Source organism: Monodon monoceros, unplaced genomic scaffold, assembly GCF_005190385.1.
Source record: "Monodon monoceros isolate NGI ecotype Baffin Bay Population unplaced genomic scaffold, NGI_Narwhal_1 Super_Scaffold_1, whole genome shotgun sequence".
Classification (NCBI taxonomy): Eukaryota; Metazoa; Chordata; class Mammalia; order Artiodactyla; family Monodontidae; genus Monodon; species Monodon monoceros.
This window is the reverse complement of record NW_021703765.1, coordinates 4,088,602-4,106,365: the sequence shown is the minus strand read 5'-3', so window position 1 is coordinate 4,106,365 and position 17,764 is coordinate 4,088,602. Positions and strand designations below refer to the sequence as shown.

Here is a 17,764-nt window from a genome sequence, read left to right as displayed (position 1 = left end):
TATTACAGGGCCATCCTTTAAAAATTCCGTTTACCTAAAATTTTACAAATCCAATTATTTAAGAGCTTTCCCTATACCTACAAGATAAAGTCAAAACTGCTGAGCAAGCGATGTCTCAAGCTGATCGCAAGTGGGATGTCGCCGCTCATCTCTATATAGGTGTCCGTCAGAGCACTTTGCAAGCCGCGGTCTTCCTTCCTGGATCTGGAGTTTCGGGGGAAGGGCTGTAAGCTTCAGGTCCGCGGATGCTCCCGCAAGAGCTGCAGGCGGTGGCGGGGACGACCACGCTTCGGTCGTGCCTTACTTTCTTCCTAACAATTCTTGCGCTGCGTCGCTACCGTTAATAAAAACGGTCCGGCGGGGGCTTTTTAAACACCTAGGGCGTTTTCGGCTTTTATTGCCAAACTGGCCGGCCACCACACTCGGTGCTCTGCCTCCCTTTTAGTATCGGAACTCGGCTCGTGGCTCCCTGCGGCCCGTGACTCCGAGGATCCTTTCTTGGAGTCCACCGACAGATTGTCCTCAACATCTAGGGTTGCGCACGCGCCTGGCCCAGCAGAGAAACCGTGTCCCCGTAGACGGGCGCCTAGAAGCGCCGGGCACCGTTCGGGGCCCGGAAGGCCCAGGGCAGCGGCCGCTCGCCCCGCGCTGCCCGCTGCGCTCACGCGCCGCCCTCGGGGGTCCTCTACGGCGGGCGGGCGGGGGACGGGGGTGGGGTGACGAGGCATGGGACACGGAAGGGGCGGAATGTCCAGAGGAATCCGCTTGGGGACTCTCCCCAAACGCCACTTGGCCATCCGGCTCAGACACTTCCAGCCGGACGCATCTCCCCTTCTTTAGATTGACTTCTTCGGCTTTCCGTTTTCCTCTCTTGCGGAGGGGCGGGACTTCCGGTCCCATCTCCTAGCAACTTCCGGCGAGAGCTGACAGACCAAAAAAAAAAAACAAGAGGCACATAGGTGCCCCGGCCAGTCGGGACAGAAAAAGGGAACTCAATGTGGGTTTTACTAATCCAGTTCCAGGATCCTGGTTTTTGGTCATGGTGTCCGGCGCGCAGTCCACGAAGGAGTCGGCCCGAAGACCGCCGGAAGTCGCTCAGCGGAGAGACAGGAAGTCCCGCCCCTTCCTCCCAGAGGGAAGACGGTGAGCCGGAGGAGTCAGTCAGAGGGGCTAGCAGGAGCGATTCCGTCGGCAAACAGGTAAGTTATTCTCTGGCCGGGGCGGGGGGTTTGGAGGCGGGGACCGTCCAGCGTCAGCGTGGGGCCTGGGGGCGGTGGCTTGAGGGCCCGGGCCCGGGCGGCTGGGCGCCGGGAGCCCCGCCAGGGCCCTTCGCTCTTCCTCCTCCCCCCTTCCCCCCGCCTCCGCCCCTCCCCGCTCGCCGGTTCCTCCCGACGCCGCCCAGACTCACCCGACACACGCCCGCCGCCCGCGCGGCCTCGCGGCCGCCCGGGCTCCACGCCGTCAGCCGCTCCTCTCCCCCAGGCCCGACTCACACGGGCCTGGCTGTCAGGGCGGAGGCGGCGATTCTGCGCGCCCCTGCCCGCGGTCGGGCGCTTCTCACTGCCAGGCTTCCCCCGAGTGAAACGCACACGAGCTGCCGCGTGTCGGTTTCCTCCGGCTGCCCGCCCCCTCCCGGTCTCCCGGAGCCGCGCCGCTGCCACCAGCGTCGGCTTCCGTTTAGGACGCCGGCCGGGCAGCGGTCTGGAGCGCTGGTGCCCGAGAGCGGCACGACTGGAAGGGAGGGTCCTAGCCGCTCGGGTTCAGCCGCTCTGCCCTGGACGGAGACCCCAGGCTGCCGCACACCACTTTTTGCAGCAGCGGGTACCCCTCTTCCCAGCTAGCGGGCACGTCCTGTGTGTGCTTGTCCGCTTTCTGGGGACCATTCTGGTGGGGGCGGGTGGCAGGAGCGGCTGACCCCTGTCGGCTGCGTCGAGGTGGGAATAGCTTGTTTATTTTCAAGGGGGATTCTGGAGTGGGATATCTTGGCAGAGTTGGCATCCAGGGACACACGAGTAGGATTTATTTTATAGGTAACCATAACCCTAATGGTGACTGAGGTATAACGTTACAGCTCGTGCCCGTGGAACTAATTACAGTGTGCACCTGTTCTGCGGCGAGGTGTTAGTCCAGCTGGAACACCGTGCAGGGAAGGACGCTGATTGTCTATTGACTAGAACATCATTAGGAGAGCTCATTTGATATATACGCTGTATACTTTATTTAGCACAGCAGTTTGTAGAGCAGGAATTAACCCCTTTCCACCAACTGAGACCCAGATTAAATAACTTGACCAAAGTTAGCGTCCGGATTCAAATCTCAAATGTTTGTTATTCATTCTTCTTCAAGTTTGCTACATGTGAAATTACTAACTCCTAGTGTCACGTCTGGAAAACACTAAGGCGGGGACTTCCCTGGTGGTCGAGTGGGTAAGACTCTGTGCTCCCAATGCAGGGGACCCCGGGTTCGATCCCTGGTCCGGGAACTAGATACCGCATGCATGCCGCAACTAAGAAGCTGGCAAGCTGCAACTAAGAAGCCGGCATGCTGCAACGAATGATCCCTAGTGCTGCAACGAAGAAACAAACAAAACCCGCTAAGGCAAGGCTCTGTAGTAGCTAATGTCTTCTTACACGATGTGTAAGACAGTTGTGATGATTGCTGATAGCGCAGTTGCTATTGGTGCCTTTTTTTAAAAAAAAACTGTTATTTTGGAATAATTTCAGATTTACACAAAAGCTGCAAGATAGGACAGAGTTCCAGTGGTGTTTAACAAAGCAAAGTGGCTCCACTTAATAATCACTGGTTCCTGCTTCATGCCAGACACCATTTTAGTGCAGGAGAGAGTAACACATTGCCCTAGATGATTTCAAGGTCCGTTGGAGGAGACAGATATGTAAACAAATGTAATGCCTTTTGCCAAGTGCTGAAATGGAGATACGGGAGCACAGAGGAAATGATCACTGCTGGGGTAGGAGTGATGAGAGCTTTCAGGATATATTTGAGTGGAGATCTTAAGGGTTAATGGCTATTCACTTGATTGATGGGACATTTTCCCCAACATTCATTCTAATTAGGTTTGTTTTATTAGAGGAGAACTCTCTTCTATAAAACAGACTCTTCTATTTGATTCACCTCCCTCTCTCACAGCCCCTCTAAGAAGAGATTTGTTTCACAGGTAATACAGGTTGCGAGAAGCATCCCAGTTTATAAATCCATGAACAGGAGGATAAATGAAAGCTGTGTAGTAATGGAAATATCCAGAGCTCTACATTTTAAAATTCTTTGATTTTCTTGCTTGTGAATACTTCCTGTGGTTTGATCACAGTCATTATGAGAGGTCATGGAGCACAGTTCTGCACTGTAACTTGGCGTGTTAGATCCCCACACCAGAGGGGACATTTGAGTGTCTTAGCTCTTGCTGCTATAACAAAATACCATAGCCTGGGTAGCTGAAACAACAAACATTTATTTATCACAGTTTTGGAGGTTGAGAAGTCCAAGGTCAAGGTGCCGATTCCTGCTGAGGGAATCTTCCTGGCTTGCGGATAGCCACCTTCTTGCTCTGTTGTCACGTGGCAGAGAGCGAGAGAACTCTGGTCTCTCTTCCTCTTGTAAGGACACTGATCCCATCTTGGGGGCCTCACCCTCATGACCTCAGGTAAACCTACCTTCCAGAGGCCCTGTCTCTAAATACTGTCACACTGGGGAGTAGGGCTTCACCGTAGGAATTTGGGCTGGGGGCTGGGGGCGGGAATTATAATTCAGTCTGTAGTGTAGGTTTCTTGGAAGTCTTGTTATTATGTGGAACTCCTCCAAAATAGACTTGATACACAACTAAATAGGAAACTGTAAAATTAGAGTTTATATGGCTTTCACTAAAGCAAAGTTAACGCAGTTTTATTTAAAATAATAAGAAATATGATTCAGAGACCAGTTGATGAAAGGGAGAAATTTTAATTGTTTCATTTTGATGAAAGAGAAATCGCTGTGGTTCTCTTTTCACTTTTAGGCCTCATAGAGTTGTCCCATTTTAGAGGGCATAAGGACTGTGGCAGTGATCTATTTTCATTCTCTCATTGTCTGATGAGAGGGCTGAGCCCCCTGAATCTAAGTGACAAACATGTCTCAGAAATTAGTGGCAGAACAAGGATTAGAATCAGGCCCCCTGATTTATAGGCTAGGCTTTCTGCTCTTTGAAGCATCAATAGTTCTCAAATTTAAGGTGCATCAGAGTCACCTGGGGGGCTTGTGAAAACACAGATGCTGGGCATCACCCAGGGGCTCTGATTCAGCAGGCCTGCGCTGGGACTGGGAATTTGCACTCCTGACAGGTGCCTGGGTGATGTTGAAGCTGCTGGCTCTGAGGCCACACTTCGGGAACCCTGGCCTCACGTGATGTTGCCTTTGATCTCTCATAAGAGGAGAGTAAGTAAACCTCTGCAGGTTTTACCCGCCTAACCTTTTCCCTGGTACTCAGAGAATCAAGTTTTTAAATTTTGTATCACAAACAGTAATGCATAAACAACATATGATTAGATGAAAAATAAAAAAGGACTGGAAATGGAGTATTTCTCAGAGTCATTTTGGCATATTCAAGGGTAATTTTTGGAGACAATTCTAGTGGTCAGAGCCACTTACTATTGAAGGGGCTACACATGAGCTGTGAGAGCCCCCAGTCTTACCAACATTCACACTGAAAAGCGTGTCCAGGTTGATTGCTAGGTTGTATGGAAGTAAAAAGTTACTTCCAGCTTTGTTTTTCTATGCTTTTCTGTGTTGTTTTGTGTACTAAAATGTTCTTTTCTTACATATCAAAATCTTATCGGGCCCAAGCACAGATTATATGCCTGTAATAGATATTGAAGAAATGTAAGTTGAATTAAAAAGGAGTAAGGGGGCAAGTAAGGTAGGTCATTTACCTGGAAAGTTACTCTGCTCTCTAGATGATCCCAGTCTTGGGCATTTATTGAATAATTGCCATTTATTCCAGTTTACACCTTAGTTGCAATTATTGGAATTTTTTTTAAGCATAGTTATTGGAGGAGGTAGCTAGCATATTTTTATGTTAGAGTTAATGAGCGATCCCCATACCTTTTTATCTTGCATCTTAAATGATTTTTAAAACCTTTTTACTTTGAAATAATTTTGGAATTACAAAAAAATTTCAGAAATAGTCCAGAGAGTTCTATATATCTTCTAACCAGATCTCTTTGTTAACACATTATGTAACTGTAGTGCAGTTACCAAAACCGGGCAGTTGATACAATTAATCTAAAGACTTGATTTGAGTTTCACTACTGCTGTGCTTTTTCTGGTTCAGCATCCAATCCAGTATCCCACATTGCATTTAGTTATCATGCCTCTGTAGTCTCTTCCAATCTGTGACAGTTCCTTATAGGTTTATATTCCATGACCTTGATACTTCTGAGGAGTACTGGTCAGTTATTTTGTAGAATGTTAGTGGGTTTGAATTTGTGTCATGTTCTTTCAGGATTAAATTGAGGGTTAGGCATTTTTGGCAAGAATACCACAGCGGTGAAGTTTGCCCTCAGTGCATCACATTGGAATGCACGTGATGTAGATATATTTTATCAGTGGTGAATGTTAACTTTGACCTCTTGGTTGAGGTGATGTCTGACATCTTTCTGTGCTCTAAGATTAAACATTTTCTCTTTGTAATTAATGACCCTCCTAATTTGCCTGATTTTGGTGCAAAAGTTTAAGTGAACATCTAATGTCAGAATCCTTTGAACCTGACCCTAACTGTGGAATACTTCTTATCTTGGGAGGCTTCAGTACTATTTGTTAGACTCAAACATAGCTGGAAAGGGTAGAGGTTTCACTGCTGGAAGAACAGTTATTTGCTCAAGAACTTATACTTGATCTCGGGCAGTATTCGTCTTGAATTGGCAACAGTGGAAGCTGTTTGTCTGAATTGTTTTGCTTTGGTTCTGTGACCTGTCTCACATGTGTCTTCCAGTGCACGACTTTCCATAATTGTGCTGCATTTCTTAAGAATTCTCCCTGGAGCATTTAGAAGATGGATGCACTTCAGTTCATCACCAGGCAGTTGCTCCTGGTATCCCACTGCTTACCCACTTGCTAGCCCATGGGGCTGGGGCACGTGTTTTCCTTGCTAATGGAATTGCTGGCTATATTACACATATAAATTATCTCTGTTTCCGAAATGCGTGTGCCTTTAATATCCCAGCCTGAGTCAGCTGGAAGATACAAACCTGGTTTGTCTCCTCCCAGTGCCAGTAAGCTCCTTGGAGGCAGGGGACAGATCCCTCTTTCTGTTTACTCAGTAACTTGCTTGGTACCTAGCACATAGAGGCACTCAATAAATATTTATGTGTAAATAAATGTTGTTTGTGCATCTTGTTAAGTGTTTTTATAAGCTACCGGAATACCGTGATCATTTCCCCCTGTCAGTACAGCTCTGTAATCTGCACAGTATTCCAGTCTATGGATGTGCCACGGCGGCTTCATCTTTAAGCGGTACCTCATTGCTGGATACTAGGTTGTTCCCAGTTTTTTCTAATGTAAAGAGTTCCTTGGTGCATATCCTTAAACACATATTTTGTCTGGTTATTTCTTTAAGGTAAATTCTGTAAAGCGTCACTGATAGCTCAAAGAAGATACACATTTTAAGGTTTCTGATATATAAATTGTAAAATTACCCTCTTGAAAGGTTGTATAGATTTATATCCTAACCAGTACTATTGAGAATGCACATTTTCCCACACTTTCCCCAGTGCTTTTTTTAAGAATAATCCAACATTTTTTTGGTATTTTTAAAGATGCTTCTTGGAGTGTGGTGAGTGGAGATCATATTCTGACTAATTTGCTAAAACTTTCCAAGTTTTCATGTTGAAAATTTCCAGTTTTTTGTTTTCCTCAATGAGAGAGCAGAATAAACCTCAACAAAAGAGTGATTAACATCTAACCAGTATTTCACTTGGGGCACTTATTGTGTATAGTTATTGTTGGCTGTATCTGTGGCTCTTACCAAACAGGAAACTTCTTAGCAGTGGGATATATTTCTAATTCACATTATTCACCAAAATCGGCTACAGGTCAATTAAAGGCTTATATATAGAAGGCAAAACTATGAAACTTTTAGAAGACAGTGTAGGGCAATAGTTGTGTTACTCTGTTAGAGGGAAAAGGTTCTTAAATTATAGAAGGTGCAAACCATAAAAGAAGGGATTGATGTGTTTGACAACCTTGATATTGACAACTTTTGTTTATTAAAAGAAACCATCAAGAAAGTGAACAGACAAGTCACAAGTGAGAATAGATCTTTTAGTACATATTACCGATAAAAGTTTAGTGTCCAGAAAGGTGAACAACTGCAAATCTATAAGAACAATAGACAAATGGGCAAAGGACCTGAATAGGCATTTCACAGAAGAGGACACGTGAATGCAGAGATGCTGACTTCATCAGTAGTTAGAGAACTGCAGATTTGACCAGCATGGTGTATAGTTTCATACACGCTGATTTGGCAACAGTGTAAAAATCTGACAATATCTGCTTTTCAGGAGGGTAGGAAGCATTCTAGTGAATGCCGAGAGGGAGTGTCAATTGGTACAATAACTTTGGAATTGACTAGTAAAGAGGCGTGTACCCTTTGACCCAGTAATTCCACTCCTATGTCTTTATCCTAGAGTGTTGCTTCTGTGTTGTGTTCCCATCATCTCCTGGGAAGTTGTTAGAAACGCACATTTTGGGGACCCACCCTAGACCTACTGAATCAGAAACTTTGGGGATGGGCCAGCTTTCTGTTCTAGCAAGCTCTCCAGGTGATTTGATGCATGCTAAAATGGGCAAACCACTGCCCCAGAGAAACTCGGGTCCATGAATGACTGGAGACATGTACAGGAATGCTCACCCTTGCACTGTTTGTAAAAGATAAACCTTGGAAGCCACGCCCATCACAGGAGAATGAATAAATTGTACTATATTCCTGTAATGAAGTACTGTGCCGTTGTGAAACCCAATGGACTTCAGTCACATGCATCACCAAGGATTAGTATCAGGAACGTTAACTCGAGGGAAAAAAAGCTACTTGCAGAAGAATGCGTCTAGTATTTTTCCCTTTTTCTTTTTTAAGTTTAGAAACATGCAAAACAGAATTGCATATTGTTAGGAATACAGGTATGGCAAAGTAGTAAAGAAAATAGGTAAATTATAAACAAAATACAAGTTAATGGGTAGCTCTGTAACGGAAGGTGATAGGCACACCAAGAGGGACTTCAAAGACAAGAATTTAATTTTCTTAAACTGTGATCTGTACTCAGATTTTTGTTATATTATGCTTAATATCTTTGTACACATTAAAATTATTTTTATATCTACCAAATATTTTAAAAACAAACTTTCCTTTTTGCAGTGTCCGTCTACACAGGGACTATTCAGTTTGTATGAAAAAAATAATGGTGGGGGTGATGGTGGTCAAAATACATTCTTGTTGGACTGTGATGTAACAGTACTGTCCGGAGTAGAGATATCAGGGAGAAGACTGGTTTCGAGGGTATGGAGTGTTAACACTTGCTGAGCGCTCACTGTGCAGGCACACTGTGTGCTGAGTTTACACTCATTAGCTAGGATTGAGCCACCCAGTGAACCTGGGGGGTGGCGTGTCAGATCACTATTGCCCCGTGTCACAGAGGCAGGGAGGTTCTGTGGGCACAGAGGGGGAAGAGGTGGAGGAAGTCTCTGACTCTGTCAGAGAAGGTCGGAGGAAGACAGTCGTAGACAAAGCAGAGTTGTGTCCCAGAGTGTTGTGCGTTACAGAAAGAAAGGCCAAGTCAAAGTAGGAATGGGAGTAGAGAGCAGGACTGGTGAAGGATGTATTCACCCCCATTTTCCGAGTTACTTGATTTTGCTAGGTTTGTTTTTAAACCAGTGTACGTGACTTTATTCTAGTAAATGGCAAGTCTAGAAAGCAGAAAAAGTAATTGTATTTTGTTGTTAGTTCTAAGGATTGCATCTTCCAGTTTATTAGGAAGTGGTAGTATCATGCCATAGGATTTAGGAAATCATACTTCTTTGCTAAGGTTGCTAAAAAGGGCAACCTTTTGTATCCCATATTATGAGGACTATTTTTAAATAAACATTACTTATGCCGCAAACCTTTTTAAGCCATCGTGGTGTGACAGTCGCTCCTTGAAATGAGCAAGTATAGGAAAAATAAAAAGATGGTTATAGAAGCCCTAAGTCAAGTTACACATCCTATGGAACCAAATAGTTGTACTATTTTTGTTTGATATTCGCAGTGCTAAATTTGTCTAAAGCAGAACTGTCAAGCATTTGTAATTACGTAATGTCATACTTTCTAACAGAGCCAGCCCCTCACTAAGAAGTTGACAGCCCGTGAGAGTCCTTCCATAGCAGGATGTCTGCATTTCAGACACATGTAGTGCTTGTCGCAGATCCCTGATGGGCAAATGTAGAAAGTAGGCTTCTTCAAATGGGTTTTAGGTACTTCAGCTCTTCTAGTTTCAGCTGTATTTTGCTAAAGCTAGATAATCTCAGTCTTAGTGTTTTTCAGTGTGTTTGATGTTCATACTTTTGTTTTCTCTTATATGCTGTACTTTTTTACTTTTTATTAAAAAACAAAATAGTTTTAAATAAAAAGTAAGGTAATAAGAAGCCTCCTTGGGAAAAGACATTGCTTAACACAGTTGGAGTAGTACCAGGTTACATCATCCAATGTAACCAAAGCCTAGCTTGCTTGTCAGTTACTAAATATAATGGAAACTTTGTGTTTTAAGCCTAGAACAAGCAACAAACCACTTCTTTCCAAGGGTACAATTCATTTGTGAATTACTGTGAATTAAGGATCAAAATTTGATATATAATTATTGGATCAGTTATTAAAGAATGGGGAATCACAGTTATACGAGTGCATAAAATTATAAAACTGTTAGAATTTAAACTAAGGTGTAATGTACGTTTAAAAATAGCCTAGAAAATTTAGATCATTCAAAGAGTGGTAGTAGAAATTATAGTCTTTCAGAAAATGAGATCAAATGACTTTCATTAAGAATCTTCAGGGTCCATAATCTGGTTTCCTGTAGGGGTAGTGTTTAAAACCCTAGGGTTTCAGGGTGGTAGATTGAGACAGTGTTTGCTGAAAGTCACATTCAGAATACTGTTGTGTGGCCAGTTGTTATGTAGGCAAATGAGTTCGGAATCTGGTGTGATGGCCCTGTTTAGTGCAGTACGTTTTTCTCCTTCCTGATTCACCTTTCTTCCTCCCCCTTTTTTCCCTCTCCTCCTCTGCACCTCATCTCTGTCTGGTAGTGTATGTTAAGTATATATTGTTTTTTTTTTGAGGCTAGGAGGGACTTTTATCCAGTGCATCCCAAATCTGGCTTATCGGAATCAAACAGGGAGCTCTTTAGAACTACAGGCTTTGGTCCCCACCTCAGACTTTCTTAATCGGAATCTGTCCACGTGTAGGTCCAAGGGATTCATGTTTTGATGATTACTTAATTTGTCAAATGACTGACATTGTGTATAATTCCCTTGTTTTACAAATGTGGAAGTAGTAGCTCTTAGTAGGCTCTTCCAGGGGCAGTTGCATTTCTCAAAACAGGTCTTGGTAAGTCTTATAAAGATTAAAAGCCTTCATTAATGGTAGAATGACAAGTAGTGTGATAATTTTTGGATTGGTGTGTGGCAGAGCTGGCTAGCTGTCCACCTAAATCAGTTCTTCCCTTCCGCAAGGGACGATTGCACAACTCTAGGTGACATTTTTCAGATTTCTTTTCAGTGAAGCAGGAATTAGTGGAAGTGGTAGGTGCCACTTTTGAGCCAAGGCTTTTAAAGAAGCAAATGCCCTGCCTCTTTCACGCTTGCTTTCCTCTTCTGTCAGCTGGATGCAGAGAATGAGGAAGCTCTGAGTCAGAGCATCAAGTTGGAAAGAGCCAGGATTCCTGAATCAGCTGGGAGCCGACTGCCTGCAGACCTGGAACACCTGCCTTGGGAGTTTACAGGAGCGAGATAGGAACTTGTGTTTGAGCCATTTTCAGGTCCACTTATTATAGCAGTTATGGAATTAGGGCTTTAACTTCTTGTTAGGGTGATTCTAGCCACTGTACCCACATCTGAAGGAAAGGCAGTTTATGAATATGTAGAAAATTAGTATTCTGCAGTCTTTCTTCTCCACATATATAATTCTCTTATCTATTCCTCAGACTGCAGAAGCGTAATGTTACAGAGTTAGGACATTTTGTTAGGCCGCAGTGTTTTCTTAAAGGTATAATCTGAGGTAGCCAGTACTCGTGTGAAAATTAATAAGTGAAGACTTGTGATGCCAGCTATGAAGGGTTGCCTGCCATGGGGAAGGGAGGGATTTTCAGAACACTCTTATTTACAGATGAATTTAGAGTTGAGGATTCTTATCTATTTTTATTGACTTCTTAGAATTTATACAAAAAATTAGTAAATAAATAAGGTGTGAATGTAGAGTTTTCCACACTTCAGTCATTTATTTACTCCTTCATTGTTTTTGCTATATTTTACTCCATAGTATTTTACCTCACTTTTTATTTTTTAAATTTAGCCTTGTCATAAGAAGGAATGTATGTGGAGTCATGGGTTGGTATGTTATTTTTTTCCCCCTAATATTCATGCTAATAATACGCACTTACTTAAAAGTCCTTACTTGTGGCACATAACTTTATTTTAAATGCCAGTAGTGTCCTTCTGTCATACTTGGGAAATACTGTTCACATGATGAATACTATTTTAGTGTCTTCAGTGCTTGATCCATAACATTCTTATTGATTGATTGATTGATTGATTGCCATGCTGAGTGGCTTGTGGGATCTCAGTTCCCCAACCAGGGATTGAACCCGGGCCAGGGCAGTGAAACTGCCAAATCCTAACTGCTGGCCCACCAGGGGACTCCCCATAACATTCTAGTAGAAGTAACTGCAGTCACCTGGAAACTAGCAGACCAGCTATGTCTAGTGGGACTCTGCGTACAGTGTTTTCCTATTCACACTATAGACTGTTATCAGTACTCTCTTTGCTACTGGAAATAGTCATTAGCATCCTTAAATCTAATCACATTAGAGAGCCATTTCCAGAAACCTCTGTTCCAATTCAAGGGAAAATCCTATTCCTCTAGAACCACTCTCAGTATCAAAATCTGTATCAGTCAGGATCCCCTAGAGAATCAATAGGATGTATACAAATATATATGAGGAGATTTTTTTTATAGGAGTTGGCTAATGCGGATATGGAGGCCTAGAAGTCCCACATTCTTATTTCTGCAGGCTCGAGAAACAGGAAAGCTGGTGATATAATTCAGTCTGAGTTTGATGGCTCAAAAACCGGGAATGCTGATGTCTGAGGGCAGGAGAAAGTGGATGTCCCAACTCAAGGGAAAACAGCAAATTTGACCTTCCTCCACCTCTCCACCGTCTTGCTCTATTCAGGCCCTCAACAAATTGGGTGTTGCCAGCCCACACTGGTGAGGGCGGACATTTTTTATTCAGTCTGCCATTCAAATGCTTATCCCTTCCAGAAACACCCTCACAGATGGACGTGGAAATAAATAATATTTTACTGGCTGTCTGTGCATGCCTTAGCCTCACACATACAGTTAACCATCGCAGTACTTTTGGTCAGCTGACTTAGCATGCCCTTAGTGGCACGTTTTCCTGCCACCATAGGATCCAGTCTGAGAACACATAGCACGTTTAGTTGTCACGTCTCCTTAGCCTCCTTTAATCTGGAACATTTCCATAGTCTGTCTTTGTCTTTTATGACATTGACATTTGTGAAGAATGCAGTCCTCCCACGTTTTTTTTTGTCTTCAAATAAAACATTCTTCACTCTGTGTTGTGTGCTGTTTCCTCTTAATTAGCTGCAGGTCCGGCATTCTCAGCTGCAGCGATGCACAGGTGTCCCGTCCTCCTCAGGGCGTTACATCTGCAAGCATCCCATGTCCGCCTTCATTGAGGATGTTAATTTGATCACCCCTGGCAAGGCGTAGCTGAGTTATCCACCGTATAATTACTGAATTTTTTTTCTTCCCTTGCAGCAAATAAGCAGTTTGTAGGGAGATGGTTTAATACCATTCAGACATTTTGCACATCAAAATTGCCCCCCCCCCCCCAGAACTGGCATCCATTGATAGTTCTTGCCCGATAGTCTCTGTCAGTATGATTTTCTATCCCCTCACTCCCTCCACATTTACCAGTTGGCCCTCAGCATTCTGCTGTAACCTTTGCCCTGTCAGCCCGTCCATTTGTGTGTCTAATCAGTCTCTGTCTGTCTCCCTCTCTCCCAGACGTCAGTATGGACTTCTTCATACCTGCTTTTAATGGTTTACTGGCACTAACGACTGTGGCACTCATGTTGTCCCAAATTTAGTCAGTAGGCACCTCTTCAAGCTGACTCCTGTGTCTTTGTCCCAACAGTTTCTAAAAGCATTTCTCCCCGCTTCGTGACATGATGAGATTCTTCAGGCTCATGGTGTACTGACCCTGCCCCCGGCCTAGAATATGCCATTCCTCGAGGAACCGGGTTCTGTTTAGTGAGGAGGTATCGGAGGCCGAGATGGGGGTGCCAGCTGTGCTTGTTATTGGTCCCCCTCCTCCTCTCTTGAGTTTAGTGGGCGGTCCGATGGCCCTAGGGATATTTCTTGGTGTCCCTGGGTGTTTGACCAAAATTAGACCCCAAACATCTCTGACTTTTACAAGTCACCCCTTAAATTTACTTTTATTTGTAAGATTTTGATACTCAGTTTAGTCTTAGAACCACAATCATAAATGTATTTCTACCTGAGGGCTTGCTCTTCCCATCTTGAGAGGAGTTATCATTTTCCGTTACTTACCATGTGTAGAGACTTTTTTAAAGTTTCCCCCTTAGTTTCCTCCCCCCGCCAAAGTAATATATCTAGGAAAGAGTATAGGAAAAAGCCAGGAAGAAGAAGAAAAAATTACCTATAATTTCATCACCCAGAGGAAAATAAAAACTATTAACCTTATTAGATAATTGGACTTGGTTAGAACTATATCCATTTTTAAAATTTAATACTGAAGTTTTCTCTTTTCTAAATATACTTTCTTAACACTCATATCTTTGATACCTAATAATTTATATTCCAAAAATCTTGAGGCTTGATAGTTTTATCATGTGTTAGCTTACCGACATTTGGAATTAGTGCTTTCCAGATTTCTTCCAAAATTGGTAGTTTTAGTCTGTTTTCCTTGCCGTTCTTTGATTAGCCATGGTATTAATCCATCTCTTCAGCGGACCTGAGGAATCTGTTAAAGCAAGAACAGTATGGAACGTGTCTTTAGTTGTTTTTTTTGTTATTTTTCCTCCATTTTTACGTTTTGGAAATAGCCTTTTTCTTCGTAGTATTCCTGCTGGAATGAAAAACAGATCCATTCTTTTTTTCTACTGGTTGAGTGTTCAACATTTTTTTTATTGTCAGTGAGGGATTTTCTCATGGAATTTAGAAATCTTAGTCCCCTCTCACCTCGCAAATGAGGAAACTGAGGCTCAGAAAAGTTAACTGTTTGCCATGTGTCCTGCAGTGTATTGTTGGAATAGTTGGGCCTCCTTACTTGTACATTAATGTTCCTTTTCACTAGTGCTTAACATGTTCAGTGTAAATGCATTGTGTTTCTTTAATTTTTTTCTCCTCGTTCTCTTCCCTTCCTCAGCATTCGTATGCTTTGTGCTTCATTTTCTTGCCTTTTGAAAAAGATGAAAGGAAAATTTAAGGAAAGTATACTAACTTTTATTATGGGATGCTTTTTTTTATGACTGCATTATAAATTCTTGAAAATAAAGGGTCTAATGGAAACACTTAATGAGAAAGCAGGGGCTCTATCACATGTACCTCTCCCCCCCCCCGCCCCGCCTTTTAGTGAATAGACTGTTTAAACTAAATTAAGTAAAGGATATAAATTCTGTTGTTTCAGTTTTAATATTTCATGACTGATTTTATAGATGAAATTATGTTTTACAATAAATAGGAAGAAGAATTTATACAGCCTGTTCTATTTGATGTGAAACAGCAAATCCCATTTCTCTTTAGCTGTAAAGAAAATTCATTATAATGTCTTTAGTTGTAAGAGATGGTTTCATTGTGATTAGCTATACTGGTAATAAAACAAGCTTTTCATATGGCATAAGATACAAACGATCCTGTGTCTGCTTTCAATGGCATAGAATTTTTTCATTTTCTACTTTACTCATAGAATCTTCATTCCTTTTATTATTTTATTCCAATAAGAATTTCCTTTCTTAAAAAAATTGAAACAATTAGAAATACTAGCAAAACATTGATGTTAAAAATACTTTTTGAAAGGAGATATATTAAATACCACAAAAGGTACATTTGTCAGAGATGGTTGATATAAGATAGTCATAAAATTAACTTTATTACGGGATCAATTAACATATTTGGAAAATAGTACTTGAAGTGTAGGAAGATTTAAAAAAAAGAAATAGCCAGGTAAGAAGGCTGAGCTAACTTTACAGTTTATTTTTGTCCTGTGATTTGTTGTTTTTCATTAGTATTAATACATCTTCACAGGTAGTGTTGGAAAGGTGGCAATCTTTGATGAAGGGATGATGACCTACTTATTCTGTTATGGTTACCATGGTTTGATCCCTTTTAGTATGACTTTTTCGTGATTGTTTTAGCTCTCACTTAGGCACTAAAGAAATATTCTAATTTTTAACTTGCACACAGGATCAAATTGAGTATTTGAAGTAGACCGTGGGTACCCCTGGAATAGAAACAATATTCTATTCTGACTTGAGTGAGAATTTTTTTCTCCATCTGATAGTTTTACTTTACTCTGACCATTTGGGCTTAGGAGCACATAGTTCTAGCCTGCTTGTCTTCAGTGCGTCCTTGGACTGGCTGGGGAAGGTTCTTTTTAGGATTGAGCTGGACATGGCATGTGAGATGCTTTGGAGGTGAAGCTTAACCAGGTACAGGTCCTGTGGCCGGAGACCCCTACATCTCCTGAGCTTGGATGCCTCCTGCCAGGGGAAGGTGTGGGAGTTACGCAGTCTGGGGGCCAGGATTGCGGCCTGTTCAGCCCCGATGACCTGTGGCTGTCCATGGGTTTACTGCATGGGCCGCTTCCTCAGGTTTGGGGAATGTTAGGTTATAGGCTGCTACCAACTCGACTCTAGCAGGGCTTATAAGAAGGAAAAGCCTCCTCCAAAATGAGCAGGTCTTTCAGAAATATTAGGACTTTTATTCCATACAAATCTAAATTTAAAATTCCACCTTATCTCTTTAATAACTCTTGATTTTATTACACCACTTTTTCACTGTAAGCTATATCAGATCTGACTTTGGTAGTGGGAGAGGCATCAATGTAAATGTCAGTTTCTTAAGTTCTAAAATCTTATGGAAGTTTGTTAGGAATTCTGCCCTCGATATGCATTTCGGAGTATACTTCACTTAACATTTATTGACCTCCTCCTGTGTAGCTTAATACTCTTTTGCTAGTACAGAAGATTCCTGTTAAAGTTTGGAGCATATAGGAAAGGAAATTATGTATAAACTACATATAAAGGAGGGGTGAACTTGAGCCGGTCTGTTCCTGACAGGGTGTAAAGGGAGAGAACAGGCATTATATTAGTAGTCCAGTGCTATATAACAAATTACGTCAAAACATGGGGCTTCAAGCCAGTTTCTGCGGCCAGGGATTTGGGAGTGGGCTCACCTGGGTGGCTGTGCGCCAGGTCTCTCGTGGGCCGCCGTCCCTGAAGTGCCTGAAGGCTCTCCTGGGGCTGGAGGAGCTGCTCCCTCGTCGCTGTCGTCAGAGTTCTTCTGGCTCTTGGTAGTGAAGCTTCAGTTCCTCGCCACCTCCTGGAGCCCCCATTGTGGGCTGCAGGGGTGCCGTCCTGCTTCCCCAACAGGGTGCTGTCAAGGGAAGGGGGAAGGCCTGAAGCATGGTGGGGCACCCTCACTCCCCGCTATTTCTGTCCCTTCTAGGCAGGCCATCAGGCCAGCGCACACCAAGGTGGGCTTTACCGGGAGCGCCAGAGAATTCTGTGGACTCATTTTGAACCACCACAGGCATTTTCCTGGGTGGGGAGAAGCACAGGTTCACACACATAGCTGAGGAGAGCATTGCAGCCAGTTCTTGGGACAGTGAGGAGGTGGGCTTTAGTGGACCCAGGATTCACGTGCCAGTCCCATTGCAGATGAACCACAACTATGTTACACATCCATTTGTAGTAGATTGCCTCCAGTGTTATCTAGTAAATGGTTTTTAGGGTGTTACATTATACTCTTTTGTCATGGAAGAAATTATTCAACTTGTGAGCATTTTCATAGAAAAGTGTTTTTTTGGGGTAGGATCAGATGCTTTGTTTTGTGGTCCCTGTTAGGCATTGATGCTTCTGATGGGAGAGTTTGGTGAGAGGAGGATTACATAAAGTAAAGTACGCTTTTAATTACCCTTATGTTATGCACTTGGTGTTTGTAAGGACAACTGATGCTTCAGAGTTTCTCATTAGCAGCCTCTCCATAGGGATGTGGTGGTACTGTGTTAAGTTAGTGATAGTATAATGGTAAGAGACGTATTCTCGATCAAAAGTCCAGTTTAAATGGTAGGTTAAGAAAGACATCTGAGTAGTCCCCTAATTTCCCTTTATTCTTGTCTCAGCTGTCACCACTGCACATCATAATAGGCTCCTGGGCGTTTTACCTGCCCTACCTTGACCTCCCAGGCCCAAAGGGAAAGGGTGAAGGCCA

The 17,764-nt window shown here is 43.1% G+C and overlaps 1 protein-coding gene across 4 annotated transcripts in view; it reads left to right on the top strand.

Annotated features, from left to right (window-relative positions):
• Window positions 1-969: 969 nt before the first annotated feature.
• The window catches only part of ZNF407 (zinc finger protein 407), a 418,202-nt gene continuing 401,407 nt past the window's right edge, over window positions 970-17,764 (top strand). For all 4 annotated transcript variants that reach the window (XM_029229939.1, XM_029229956.1, XM_029229964.1 and 1 more), the window contains exon 1: window positions 970-1,199. The gene's annotated coding sequence lies outside the window, so the exon portion shown is untranslated. The remainder of the gene's footprint in view (window positions 1,200-17,764) is intronic.